This window comes from Denticeps clupeoides, chromosome 15 (assembly GCF_900700375.1).
Source record: "Denticeps clupeoides chromosome 15, fDenClu1.1, whole genome shotgun sequence".
NCBI classification, from domain to species: Eukaryota; Metazoa; Chordata; class Actinopteri; order Clupeiformes; family Denticipitidae; genus Denticeps; species Denticeps clupeoides.
The window spans coordinates 20,921,967-20,929,259 of record NC_041721.1 but is presented as its reverse complement, the minus strand read 5'-3'; the positions used below and the strand labels follow the sequence as shown (position 1 = coordinate 20,929,259).

The 7,293-nt window shown below is 40.8% G+C and overlaps 1 pseudogene; it reads right to left on the bottom strand.

Moving 5' to 3' along the window:
- Positions 1-4,347: 4,347 nt before the first annotated feature.
- On the bottom strand, positions 4,348-4,502 carry LOC114765418 (uncharacterized; annotated as a pseudogene).
- Between the last annotated feature and the right edge of the window lie 2,791 nt (positions 4,503-7,293).

Genomic DNA, 7,293 nt, shown 5'->3' with positions numbered 1-7,293 from the left:
TCCTGCCCGGCCACTGCTGGCTCTGTTGTGCTGCTCCGGGTCCACCAACGTGTACAGGAAGCTTACATTAGAGCCGCTTATTGCGTGTTTTGTTTGGGTTTCCTGTGTTCTGAAGATTTATGCAGCAAATCACTTTAAATGGCACCAATACTCAGTCCATATGCACTATAAGAGTATAAAGATCATGGTGTAATAGTGAATGAAATCATATTTATTTACAATTTCAGGGGTAGCATGGCTTTATGGGCGCTGGATACACTCAGGGTTAAGAGCGCAAACTTGAGGGACTGCGCATGTGCAGATCCGCTAGGTAGCACAACTCGATAGGCAGCATTTTCGACAGAAAACCTGTGTTATGCGTGGTCCGCGCAGCGTGGAAGTAACTGTATTCTGATTATCACTCATTTAAACAGTAACTGTAACGAAATACAGTTACTCATATTTTTTATTCTAAACATGTAACGCCGTTACATGTATTCCGTTACTCCCCAACACTGGACATGGTTTTCAATGCTGATCACAACACAACTTTCAAAACTATTCCTTTGTATATTTTACCTCAGACAGTTGAATACATGGTAAATGATTGAAATATAGGTGAATGACCAAGCTAGCTCTAGGTGTATACATTTTCATTCACACATTACAGTAATGTAGCAGGTCTCATTGAATTTCAACATTAAGGAATACAGTTTAGATTCAGAAAAAATGGATAAATCTGGAAAATACTGAAACATACCATACCGTACGTTGGCTTGCTGTCAATGGCATCCTTCCCATTTAAAGGTTACCTCCTGTTTCTCATGCTTTCTCTGCTGAGAGAATTTCCCACCCCTCCCCTGGCTCGAAAATATGCGAAACATTGCAGTTACTTGGTGATTGGATGTAAAAATGAGCACAAATGTGTTTATTCTGTCAAGCGAGAACCAGTGTGATCATTTGATTTTTTTTGGAAAAAGGCTGACACGACTTCCTGTCTGCACCAAATATTGTGGTTGGTGAATGGTGTAGATGATGTCATTTCCGCGAATGTCCCCTCAACTTCTATACTTGTGGATCAAAGTGGCTGTAATTCTGCACCAAAGCTGAATTTTGGAAAGAGCCGATATAAAAGCAAAAATTATGACCTTTAAGATTAGTTCCGTTTGGTTTATATTTATTTAATTTTCTGATTTATTAATATTATGACCAAGGATTTGTTACTATTTGTCACGATCCGGTCCGAAATGGGGGTTACTCCGGTCCGGGTTTCATTGTTGTCAGGTGAAAGGTTCCCTAATCGTTTTCACCTGTGTTAATTGTATAAAGCTGCCCTGTTCGTTTCTGTCCGCTGTCAGGTCTTTAACGTTATGTTCCGTGGTCACTAATGTCAATGTCTCGGATGTCTCCCCTGTCCTGTGATTCACCAGTAAACCCCTGTTTCGTGATGTCAGGTGAAAGCGTCCTTCTCTCTGCTCACCCGCCGCGTCATGGACGTGACTCTATTGATGCCAAATTCACGAAGAAATGAGGAGTTCAAATTGGAGTGGGTAAAATTCATGGTAAAAAATAGCAATTTCTTTAAAGTGTATGCAAGTGTAAAGTGTTTTGGCCACCGGTTGAGGAAGAGTGGGGCTGTAAAATGAATGCATAATAGGTCATGGAGCCAGACGTTCCTGCCTTGCACTTGTATGTACCTTCTGGTGTAATCTAAGGTGTGCTGCTTACACAAATCTCCACACTTTCCACACTGGTAGAGCTTCTCTCCAGTATATATCATCTGGTGGTGTTTAAGGTTCTCTCCACATTGGTAAGACTTCTCTAGTGTGTTCTCTGGTGCAGTGTAAGGCTTGAGGCATGTGAAAAACCTTTCCCACACTCTGCACACTTCTCTCCATTATGGCTCCCTTGTGTAACTCTTCCCACACTCGGTACAATGGAAGGGCTTCTGTTCAGTATGTAACATCTGGTGGCCCCACAAAGCTTTGGTAGGGCTTTACTCCAGAATGTGTCCCCTGGTGTACTATGCTCATGCAAAACTCTTCCCACACCCTAGACACGCGTACGGCTTCTCTACAGTTTAGATCCTCTGACTCATTTTAAGAATTTCTGTTTCTGAAAAACTCTTCCCACACTCTGCACAAATATTTTTAAGAGTAAAAGGTTCAATGCTATTTGAAAGAGGGTACATCTGCTATTATGCAATTAAATTATAGCATTATTTCTGCAATTTAATAATACTCTTCTAATTACCAAATTATAATTTAATCTGCGTTTGGGGGGAAATTAATTGTCTAAAAATGGTAGCTATGGCGACAGTATGTCATGATGCTCATTTTACTTCGCTTACCAGAAGAAATTTTGGTTCCTGAGTGGACCAGTCGTGCACAAACAGGAAATATCTTCAGTGTCTTGTTCTCTGCTACAGTCCTGGCCTCAATGGACACAATAGACTGGAACAAAGTTACAGGGACAGTCCTCCCCTGGAGCAAGTGTCTTGCTCAGGGACACGATGGTAGTATAGACAGACTATGAGCACTGAAAGATCACTCTGAATTGCTATTTAGCAGATAATTCAAACCTATTTTTAAAACCCTTTGACACACTAATCAATGATGAAAGAAATTATCTTAAAACTGAACACGCGGATGATTTGTATTTTGGACACACATTTCAAAGTGAATGAAAATGTATGATAATCAGCTAAGACGTGGCTAAGAAAGTAGCTAAAATCAGAGCCTTGTCAAAGCCTGATTGAAATAGTTCAGAACAGTGACACACCAAGAAGAGCAGAAGCTGTTCACTTTCTGATGAACTGATTTATTTATTCAGCTCTGATTCTGTTAACTGTTCATTTTGTTTGCAATACGAAACCGGAGGTTGGAGCTTGTTTGCGTATCGTTGTGTAGCGACATTGATAAAACGCAACGGATGCTTTAACCACCGCAAGAAGAACCACGCACTCATGACAGGCTGTTCAATTTTACATGCGCTCAGCTTCCCTGTTTATTCGGGTCCGGTCGTATAGTAACGATGAACACTAAAGATCCGGCAGCATAACATTACGAAACAGTAGAAGTGTGTACTACGTTTACATTTACGACATTTACCAGACGCCCTTACAACCAGGTGTTATAGGGACAGTCCCCCTGGATACACTCAGGGTTAAGTGTCTCGCTCAGGGACTGTGGCTTCAGACCACCTTTATATTTTTAAGTCCTTTAAAGCTTTGGAAGCTGAATCTGTGGAGTCTGTAGGACTGAATTCTAGTTACTGAGTGCTTTCCGATATTGAGAACTGATCTTTTTAATGGACATCTACTACTGTATTCACAGTAATCTAATGAGTTTTGGCTGATCATTATATCATATAAAGTCTTGAATCATATAATATAAGCAAAATTCATTAGATTAGACTGTAAATACAATCACCTAAATCTATTTTGACATGTTAATTCAGCACACATAAAATACATGCCACGCTGAAACTCCACAATCTGGAGTTTGCATGAAGAAATGAAAAAACGGCCATGAAACAGACAGATTTTTGAAAGTCAACTAATAATCTGTCTCCATGTTTGGTTTGGTGGAGCTGCGTCCAAGCACAACTCAACTCCAATTACATCACATTGTGCATGATAATGGATTTGATTTTCCAGCATGAAAAAGGTTTTGAAATAAAACCACTGATGTTCTGGCAACCTGGTCAATAGCCGTGATTGGTGCACTTATACTTCGTATCAATTGTATCCTTCTGATGCATTGTGGGACACTATCCCACTTACTATCCACCACTGTCTGTAATTGTCCACAAATTACCTTCCAAATATATGCCCGACATTATAGTTCTTCATACAGGGGTCAAATGATCATAAGGTTCATACACTGGGCATGACTCCAGGTTACTAAACATTCAACTTGTCTAGAAAAAACAAACACCAAATGCTTGCAAACTACAAAATTTGAAAGTGAAAAGTGAAGTGAAACACAGCACAAAGTGACACGACGAAATGTGTCCTCTGCTTTTAAACATCACCGTTTAGTGATGGGGCAGTGGTGGCCGAGCGATTAAGGAATCAGAAGGTTCGAATCCCGAGCCGCCAAGGTGCCACTGAGCAAAGCACCGTCCCCACACACTGGTCCCTGGGTGCCTGTCATGGCTGCCCACTGTTCACCAAGGGTGATGATTAAAAGCAGAGGTCACAGTGTGCTATGCTGTAGTCTTTCACAATGACAATCACTTCACTTTCACTTCAGTGGTCAGCCATGAAAAGTGCCCAGTGTGCGGAGATGGTGCTTCATTCAGTGGAACCTTTAGATTACGGGTCAGTTTCCTTTCTCACTAGGCCACCACTGCCCCAAAAAATACCAGGGAAGAGAGCAAACGCAGCCCCCCACTACTAGAAATTATGCAGTTGAGATTCCCACATTTGGGGAATTCACAGGGGTCAACACTGCTGAAGTACAAAAGTACAACGGCTGAGCCTCGGCCTGATCACGGTAGCTCCCCTGCCAGGTAAGAATCTGGTTTGCCTGGTTTTAAAGGTCTGAATATTCCAATGGTCAAATCTGTCATCCAGTGCAGTGCATTATTTTTAATAAATTGTATGGTCTAATGGCTTGCTACCTCCAAGTTAGTAATAAAAAATACATACACACAGGCACACACAGCTACATGGATTTTAATCAATCAAATAAATGAGATCTTTGCTGCTGAGACAGCTATATTTAATAATGTTGCAACATTAAATTGTGTTGCAAGAAGAGGAAGTACATTTAATTTTTAATAACATGCTCACCCCAGTGTAAGTGTCAGCAATATCACAGAAATCCTGTAGGGCAATTTATGTAATTTATAGTAGAGGTGGACTGTTTCTCCATGCAGCCAAAAAGACAGAAAATACTGAGAATATGAGGAGGTGTAGCACTGTACCAGCTCTCTGTGTATAGTTGACTGTGCCTGGTATTCTCTTGAATGGTCAGATGTTGTGTCTTGTGTGTGTTTAAGCCATGACAAGACTCAAGACATCTGTGCTCAGATTCTTCTTTCACCTTGAGAAATAATTTGCTCCTCATTTGAGCTCAATTAATACACTATCAGCAGCAAACTATGGTTCTGCAGAACTATGGCATATGCAAATAAAGAAAATTACATACTGAAACATATACACAGATACATATACAGGGAGTGCAGAATTATTAGGCAAGGTGTATTTTTGAGGAATAATTTTATTATTGAACAACAACCATGTTCTCAATGAACCCAAAAAACTCTGAATGTTTATGGAAGTAGTTTTTAGTTTGTTTTTATTTTTAGCTATTTTCGGGGGATATCTGTGTGTGCAGGTGACTATTACTGTGCATAATTATTAGGCAACTTAACAAAAATCAAATATATACCCATTTCAATTATTGATTTTTACCAGTGAAACCAATATAACATCTCCACATTCACAAATATACATTTCTGACATTCAAAAACAAATAAGCGACCAATATAGCCACCTTTCTTTGCAAGGACACTCAAAAGCCTGCCATCCATGGATTCTGTCAGTGTTTTGATCTGTTCACCATCAACATTGCGTGCAGCAGCAACCACAGCCTCCCAGACACTGTTCAGAGAGGTGTACTGTTTTCCCTCCTTGTAAATCTCACATTTGATGATGGACCACAGGTTCTCAATGGGGTTCAGATCAGGTGAACAAGGAGGACATGTCATTAGTTTTTCTTCTTTTATACCCTTTCTTGCCAGCCACGCTGTGGAGTACTTGGACGCGTGTGATGGAGCATTGTCCTGCATGAAAATCATGTTTTTCTTGAAGGATGCAGACTTCTTCCTGTACCACTGCTTGAAGAAGGTGTCTTCCAGAAACTGGCAGTAGGACTGGGAGTTGAGCTTGACTCCATCCTCAACCCGAAAAGGCCCCACAAGCTCAAAGTACTCCACCTTGCTGCCGTCTGAGTCGGACTGGAGCTCTCTGCCCTTTACCAATCCAGCCACGGGCCCATCCATCTGGCTCATCAAGACTCACTTTCATCAGTCCATAAAACCTTAGAAAAATCAGTCTTGAGATATTTCTTGGCCCAGTCTTGACGTTTCAGCTTGTGTTCAGCCTTTCTTACCTTGGCCATGTCTCTGAGTATTGCACACCTTGTGCTTTTGGGCACTCCAGTGATGTTGCAGCTCTGAAATATGGCCCAACTGGTGGCAAGTGGCATCTTGGCAGCTGCACGCTTGACTTTTCTCAGTTCATGGGCAGTTATTTTGCGCCTTGGTTTTTCCACACGCTTCTTGCGACCCTGTTGACTATTTTGAATGAAACGCTTGATTGTTCGATGATCACGCTTCAGAAGCTTTGCAATTTTAAGAGTGCTGCATCCCTCTGCAAGATATCTCACTATTTTTGACTTTTCTGAGCCTGTCAAGTCCTTCTTTTGACCCATTTTGCCAAAGGAAAGGAAGTTGCCTAATAATTATGCACACCTGATATAGGGTTTGATGTCATTAGACCACACCCCTTCTCATTACAGAGATGCACTTCACCTAATATGCTTAATTGGTAGTAGGCTTTCGAGCCTATAAAGCTTGGAGTAAGACAACATGCATGAAGAGGATGATGTGGACAAATATACTCATTTGCCTAATAATTCTGCACTCCCTGTATTGTTACAGATAGACAATTAGCTCGTTTACATTTTATTGTGTTTTGCATATGTGTGTTGTTATTCTGTTTTGCCATCACATTGTCCACTGGGTGTCAGTAGAGTAACTGTCTGGGACAGAAAAACGTTGTGACTGCAATCTATTAACTGCACTGCAAACCACAAAGTTACCATAACACCAAATCAAATGGACAGCGAAAGCACAAATAGAAAAAGTCTAGTAAAGCAAATGTACCAAATAGTAAAACAGAGTTAAGCAGAAAAAGAATAGGTCCACAGAGGAAGCCTTCTCCCACGTCCTAATCTCTACCCTCAGCCATGTGGACAAGAATTCAGATTTTATTGGTCACATACACCATCAAACATAGTACGACATGCAGGGAAATGCTTATTGCAATGCTCAACCTTAAAACTGTATATACAGAAAATATAGAAACAGTACACCCATAAAGATAAAGTGCAGGTGCATTATCAACATGACATACAGTACAGGCCAAATGTTTGGACACCTTCTCATGTGTTTTCTTTATTTTCACTGAAGGCATCAAAACTACACTCTAAAAACTGCTGGGTTAAAAACAACCCCATTTGGGTTATTTTGGTAACCCAGCGCTGGGTCAAAAAGGCACCAACCCAACGCTGGGTTATTTTG